Source organism: Gymnoscopelus microlampas (genome assembly GCF_963454915.1).
Source record: "Gymnoscopelus microlampas genome assembly, chromosome: 23".
Lineage (NCBI taxonomy): Eukaryota > Metazoa > Chordata > Actinopteri > Myctophiformes > Myctophidae > Gymnoscopelus > Gymnoscopelus microlampas.
Window position 1 is genome coordinate 1259971 of NC_139960.1, and position 8436 is coordinate 1268406.

Consider the following 8436-nt stretch of genomic DNA (forward strand, 5'->3'; position numbering starts at 1 on the left):
TAAATATGCTTTTTAGATTGTATTACATTTTCAGATGGATTTTCAAGATACACAAATATATATCCATAATTCTAACCATACATTTTCAAGATACATGAATATAACCCATAATTATAAGCACATCACATACCATCTGTCCAAAAACACATTGTTTTGGGGACCCATTCAAATTCCCTGGGACCCATTCAGATGTCCACCCATGGGTCTCGGAACCCACTACATTGAAAACCTAACAACATCACTGTTGTTGAATACCATTATTGATAATGGGGAAATACATTTGCTCCAATGGATCAAAAATATTTATATTTTACACTTTAAAATTACATTTTTGATGGATTTTAAACTTATAAATACATGCAGATTCAGTATTTATGTACATGCAAATACATGCACACTGTATATATTTGACTATACTCCTGTGTATACATATACGTATTTGGTATATTTCATATGGTGTCCTGTTGTCATGTTTCCTTTGTTTCTTTCTCTATTCTTATGACTTTTTGTGTAACTGAAAAACCCTTGGAGCTTGTGCAAAATGTCTCTTTTTACTCCTGTCAACTTATGATGTGACAATGAACCTGTAATTGAGTTCAGGAAAATGAAAACAAGGCCATTTGATTTACATTGTGCTACTGTTCCATCAATAACACTTTCTTAATAAATCAAGTTGCTTTTGGACACTATTGTGCAGGGACTAGGGAGCGTCATATCATTCAACTATGCTGTCTGATGGACATGGCTGGGCGTCTGGCGACTCTTGTTGATACCAAGGAAGGACAATGCGTGTGGTCTGGAGGTCGGCATGGAGACACATGGCACAGTTCAGCTCTTTCTTTTTTCACAGAGACAGAGAGTGTGTTATAATAGTTCTGTCACATTCTCATTAAAAAGCCCAATTATCTGAACCCAGATAACGCTTCAGTCAGAACTATATAGGCTTACTCGCACCATACAGCCTGAAGAAAGAGGGTCACATCATCCCATGCAATTATCTACGTAAATGGGCTCTGCATTCAAATTGGCCATCTTGATTGGTACCGACTGTAGGCTACCTGATAGACTAATTCCTGCAGCATACATGAAGTCAAGAGTAGAGAATGAAAACTCATGAAAACTCCCCCCTCCCTCCCCGACACGGTTGAGGCAGAAGGCCTCCCACCATAGAGCCTGGGTGTGCCTGACATTTATCCCAGTTAAAGGGGATTTTTTTGCTACCGCTGGGACACTGTCACAAAGACTGCTTGTTCAGGGTGTGACTGCATGTCGGGCCTTTTGAGACAACTTATTTAGCACTTTAATAAAATTGAATTGAATTGAAATGGAGGAGGATGAGAGACCTGTTAGGTCAAAGGTGACAGGAACAGAGAATTTTCAGAAAACATAGTTATTGTCGCTGTCGAGTGGAAACCCTGTATGTCCTAAACTGTTACTTTTCAGGAAACCAATAGTCCATACCCGGTCGACCAACCGTCGGGGGATGTGCGCACATGAGCTGGCAGCCCGGGAGGCAGTTCGTCCCATAGCTCGTGGGGCCATCCCACAGCCGGGCAGTCCCGTAACCATGGCGATGGTCTCATTATTATAGGAGGATGGGAAACTTTCCAATGGATCTAATGTGGTTATTATTAAGTCACAAGTTCTTTTACTTGGTTCAATATGTATGAAACCTACAGCCATCAACACCGCAGACTGATGACGACCGCAGTGAAGAGAACAACCATGAGGAAGCTCTTCTTCGGAGTGATGTATTCGGGGGGAAAAAACATCATAGGAAATGCATAAGCATGAAGACATTTAATACGCTTGTGCTTGTTTTTTATTTTACTATTTAATTTAGCAGAATAAATGCATTTATTACCAGCTTAATTAAATATATTAGGACTGATGGTTATGCTAAATAACCTTGTGTGATCTAAACTAACTGGAAGATGTTTAGCTGTTGCTTGACATTGTGTAACTTTTAGACACAGGGTCAGTTACTGATAAAGACATTCAAACAGAAAGGGGAAGTGAGGATCTAAAAAGTGGAATTACATTTTGGGATTCCCCTCTAGTGATCATTTTAACTGATACGGTACAAATGTAACCAAATGGACCCATAAGATAAAACAAATAGTGTGTCAGTCAACATGATTTGAAGGATTAGAAGAGAAGAATGATTACTGTGAGACATTAATAGGTAATAGGGGTAACACGTCTGTATGCAAATAAGTTAGGAATAGTAAAACTATATAGTTTAAAGGAGTTGAAACTATACCTAAAGTCACTCACTAAGGACTGAACCTATAGTATGTGTCATATCTTGAAAGAACTGCTGAGTAGAGGCTCTGACTAGTAGCATGAAACAGATGACTTTGGGGTGGAGTTGGTATGAGTAAAGCACATTTAAGTTATGACTAGTGCAGTGTTTCCCAAACAATGGATAGGGACTCAATTTTGGGTCACTGACACATTTTGCATGGGTCGTGAGTAAATATGTTTTTCTTTACGTAGGCCTATGTTTCGTACAATTTTTTTAATTTATTACAAAAGATTTTCAAACCTCCCCCCAATTAAAATGTTAAAACATTTTCATTATTTTGTACGTTTTGGTCAAAGGGAGGCTCCAAATGTAGCTTTTGGGAGCTGAAAACGTTTGTGAACAGTGAACCCCTGGGCTACTGGAAAGAAATTGCCCTGTCTTTGTAAATGTTTTAGGGATAGTTTAACATTCATCTCATGTTTGGGGATAGGGTAGGCCTATATAGGGTACTTGGTATTTAAGACAAGAAAGCACCGAGTGGGAGCTTTAGAAAAATAATGTCAGAGGTTGCTAGAACTGGGAGGAGCTTTCCAGAAAGTACCTAAACTACCAAAACATGTGTTTGAAGATCATTTGTAGCCTACATGAGTGACTCATATGGGTTTGTAGATCTAGGTACAAGGTTGAGGAGATAGATGGTAAGATGGAGGTACATGTAGACCTATTGTAAGTATTTAATGGACAGATATAGAGGTGAGCTTTAAACACTGACAAGTTGGTGTAATCCGGTAAAAAAAAAAAAGTGTGTTAATATAACGCCACTATTATAAATAGTATTAAAACAAAACCTGTTGAAACCTTGAAAACATAAAAAGTATTAAAAATAATTTGTCAAATTAAATATAGGCAAATTATGTTTAATTCATGGTACCAGTACCTTATTATTTCATTGGGAGTTTATGTTTTGTCTGATCAAACAAACAAAAGGTGCGTTGTCATGGAAACTATTTAAACCAGCATTTATTGGGTTAACATCTGCTGTGTGCATGGCTCGAGCACGAAGAGCAGTGTGTTTCAACCCGGATGAGAGAGAGGGACGGACAGACATGAATAACATTGTGTTTCAGTCCGGACGAGAGAGAGAGACGCCGGACATAAACAGACCGGTTGAAACGTGAAATGGAGGGGGACATTTAATGAATTGTGTGTAAAACTTATTATATTAGTTTAATAATGAACATTGTGAACACATGTTAGTGTAATTAGTTTATTCTATAGTCTGGACTGCATGACAATAAGCACATTGTGAATACAGGAGGAACTGTTCCACACAAAGTTCATATCTATTGATATTAACTATGAAGTGTTTATGTTGTGCTAACTGCTAACTCTAATGCTAAAGCCTGCTTAAAGCTATACAGTTATATATATACCTCTATGGCTTAAAACAGTGGTTCTCAAACTTTTTCGTGCCAAGGACCCCCAAATTGATATGTATTTGGCCGCGGACCCCCACCTGAAAATATGTTAACTTGTGCCAGGGACCCCCAGAAGCAAAGATTTGTTAAAAAAAAATAAAAAACTGATTTAAAGATTTGCACATAGTTTTCAAATCTGCTATTCTTGAAAAGCCAAAGTATAACATATGGATAAAGTGGTTAAAATGATTGTGACGCTTATAACTAATTTTGCTGTGGACCCCATGGTATCCCCCCAAGGACCCCAGGAGGTCCCCGGGCTCCACTTTGAGAACCCAATGGCTTAAAGACGTTACCAATGAACTTAAGGTTTTAAAGTTTAACTTCATCAGTTGGACGTTTTGAGGGGAATGTTTTTGGCTGCAGACGCCCCCCCCCCCTCCCTGTGCCAGGGACCCCCATACAAGATTTGTGTTGTTAAAATTTAAAAAAAAATATTACAATATGTAAAAGCTCTGCTATTTTCAAATAGCACTCCCTGCAGTAAACATCTATTTTATGAATGTATGTATGTATCTATTTTATTAAGCTTAATAATAATTATCTTGGATCTCTTAAATAAGACCTTTAACAGTTAAGGTACAGATACACATTCTAGTTTTACTCTTAACCAAGGACTTTTAACCAAAACTATGCCTCTCTCTCTGATAGAAAATAGTCCCTCTTGCTGGATAATGAAATCACTCAACTCAGTTTTTTTATGAAAACTAATCAAATATTTAGTGAAATAATGATTGTAAATTGAATAAAAATATATAAAACAAATGCTCACTAGCATTAATGTTCAAGTTCTCCCTTTTTCAGGTAAACACTTCAGGTTCACAACCTCCTATTGAAACATTGTACCCTGCCTCCCTGGTACTAGATATTTTTAGTGGTATTTGGTCAAAACATTATTCATTTGGGGATCCTTGACATGGAACAGTTTCAGAATCTGGTGTGTAGAGGATGAAGAGGAAAGATGACCCCATGGTTCCATGAAGACCCCATGGTTCCATGAAGACCCCGTGGTTCCATGAAGACCCCATGGTTCCATGAAGACCCCGTGGTTCCATGAAGACCCCATGGTTCCATGAAGACCCCGTGGTTCCATGAAGACCCCGTGGTTCCATGAAGACCCTGTGATTCCATGGTTCCATGAAGACCCCGTGGTTCCATGAAGACCCCATGGTTCCATGAAGACCCCATGGTTCCATGAAGACCCCATGGTTCCATGAAGACCCCATGGTTCCATGAAGACCCCGTGGTTCCATGAAGACCCTGTGGTTCCACTGTCTGTGACAGGCTGTCCTTCAGTCTGACATCCTGAGATCTACAGGTGAGATATTCTTACAATCTCACCAAAAACATTACCAAACACTTCATTGTTCCTATTGGTTTAACTACCCCCCCCCCCAACTATACACAATGCCATTGTTTAGAGTTTTGTTGTCATATATATATATATATATATATATATATATATATATAAAGCACTTTGAGATTTAATAACACATTTTAAGTGTGATAAATAACATTTATCAATATTTCTTTTATGAATTAATTAACAAACTATAATGTTTAATATACAGTAGCTTTTTATCTTTGAATCAATGAGAGAAAAAAAAGGAAACAGTTATTAGTGTTTTACTACTGAACAGTGCTTTAGGCTTAGAGCTATTGGTCTCCATAGTTGATCGACACAGCATTGCAGTAGCGCCATCTGTTGGTGGTACAGTATAATAATGACACACATCTTTTAGATGCTGTTATATGTGATGAAAGGCCTGTGTGTGTGTTTAGACTTTAAATGGAGGGAATCTCTCCATCTTCTACACAAAGTGTAGAGCATTTATATGAGTTAATGAGAGCCAGGTGGACACGTGTATAGCTTGGAAACCATACGAATCAGCCAGTGTGAAAAAACAACAAGACATTGCCCTCTGCAGTGATATTGCTTTGGCAATGTAAACGTATGTTTTCTCATGCCAATAAAGCTCCATTGAATTGAATTGATATTAGTCTGACCACGCCAGGCTAGGACAAGTGTAATTAAGATGGTGGGGGTACGATTCAGCCGTCTGAGTCATATACAGCCGTGGTTCTCAAACGTTTTCATGTCAAGGACCCCCAAATTGACACTTATTAGCCCGCGGATTTGAAAAGATATGCCAGGGACCCCCATAAGAGAAGATTTTTAAGGCTCTAGCAGTGATTTTCAACCATTTTAATTTCAAGGACCCCCCAGTCTGACATGCATTAGGCTACAGACCCCCATTTAATGGCATTTCTATCTCTGGGACCCCAATTTATATTGTAAAATCAATGTTAGATTTAACTCTGAGAGTGTACAAATGGAACCAAATGGACCCGTTAGGGTCCATTTGGTTCCATTTGTACACTCTCAGAGCTACAGACCCATAAGGGTCCATTTGGTTCCATTTGTACACTCTCAGAGTTACAGACCCATAAGGGTCCATTTGGTTCCATGTGTACGCTCTCAGAGTTACAGACCCATAAGGGTCCATTTGGTTCCATTTGTACACTCTCAGAGTTACAGACCCATAAGGGTCCATTTGGTTCCATTTGTACACTCTCAGAGCTACAGACCCATAAGGGTCCATTTGGTTCCATTTGTACGCTCTCAGAGTTACAGACCCATAAGGGTCCATTTGGTTCCTACCCATCATTTAACTGGGGACCCCCTGGAACCCCCTCAAGTACCCCTGGGGGTCCCCGGACCCCACTTTGAGAACCAATGATATACAGTATATATGACCAGCAGGTGCTTAAGAAAGCATCATCTATCAGAGCGGACAGCTCTCATCCCCTAAATCTTGAATATGAATTATTGCCTTACGGCCAAATGTTAAAGACCCCTGCAACTAAAAACAAAAGGAGGAGGTAGCTTATTAGTAGCTATTATTATCTGGATCTTGTGATCATGTCTATGTCTATGTTTGTCTGTGTGTAGCTGTATGTTTAGATCAGGGATCTTCAACCTTTTCAGGCCAGGGACCCCCAAACTGATGGGGTGATGGAGCAGAGACCCCCTACCTCGTAGGGTAGGGGGTAGGCCAGCACATATATCGTATATTTAGGTATAAAATTGTGTTTTATATGTATAAACATGAACAAATGGTTGCCTGGAGCCTGCTCCTATACACACAGGTTGTCCCAGTAGGTGTGCAACAGACCTTTTCTTTCTCTACAAAATATGTATAAACATACCATGTTATTGTGCATTCAATACTAACCTATTCAAATATGTCATGTTATGTTTAAAGACATATTGACATTTTTGTCAAACAACAATTTTGCGGACCCCCTGCAGTACCTTCGCGGACCCCCTAGGGGTCGCGGACCCCCTGTTGAAGACCTCTTTAGTTTAGATTGTTTACTGTGTTTTGGAGTTTATTATTATCTGCTGTAACATAAATTGTCCATGTTTGGGACACAATAAACTTGAACTTGAACTTGTGTACGCAAAATAAACATCTCAGAATTATTTTTGACAGTTTTTTTTTAAATTCCATTCCAGGAAAATGGAAGAAGATCTCCCTGCATGGTCCAGCAGTGAGTCAGGAGGATGAAGAGTTTGGATCAGGAAGGTTTTCCTCTTCTATCCCCCGGCTCCTTGACGAAGTGTCCATGAGCAAGGCACTGTCTGAACCCCTATTAACTGCAGGTTGGTGTCTTGCATGGTTGTGTGTGTGAGAATGTAAACATGCTTCAGGTAGAAGGTAGAAATACAGACCAGTTCACATTTATTTTCCTGAGATTTTGAAATGGCTGCAGTGGTGTAAAGTAACTAAGTACATTGACTCAAGTACTCTACTTAAGTACAATTTTGACGTATTTTTTTTTACTTTACTGGAGTATTTCCAGTTTTCAGTATTTTTACTTCTACTCCACTACATCTCATCATTATTTGACAACTTTATAGTGACAAGTCTTCAACGTTTTCAGCCCAAGGACCCCCTAGCTGAGAGAGAGATGAAGCAGGGACCCCCTCTATATTGTATAAAATTGTGTTTTAGATTCAGCTTTTTTTGTTTACGTTTACTGTTCTTTTTTCCCTCTACACCAAACAACTATTTGCCAAAAATAGCCGATCTACAAGTTCTCCTCAGAAAAGGGATGCTAGGGTTCAAACGGTTAAGGTAAAAAAAAAAAAAAATCATATCACACAAAGATTTGGCGGACCCCCTCTAGTAACTCTGAGGACCCCCTAGGGGTCTCGGACCCCCTGTTGAAGACCCCTGGTATATGTTACACATATGTAAAGAAGAAGGTTCCTCAATCCGGTGCAACACATTTATTTAGTTTTCAGGGTAGGGGGGGTATCTGTGAAATAGCAAGAGTCGCATTCTCCGGTTTGCTTCCCGTTTCTGCGTGACATAGGTGGACGCCTTTTTAGGAGACAGGAAGCAGCTTGGAGTCTATTGATTCCAATAGAAGAGTGAACGTGAACACAGCTTCTGAACCATTCTTTAACTCCGTGGTTACTGAACTAAAATATTGGACCCGATCGTCACAAGACACACAATATGTACAAGATTTTCATACTAAAATGTATTTTTTTTGAGACACAAATGAGGAGAAAATCAACTTTGTTATCGACTTTTCTCTATCCCAGCAACACAATCTCGCGAGATTTGGGAAGATATCTGAAGGGTCCATCTGCAGTCTGACGGACGAGACATAGAGGGCTCCGTCTGTCCCTTATAT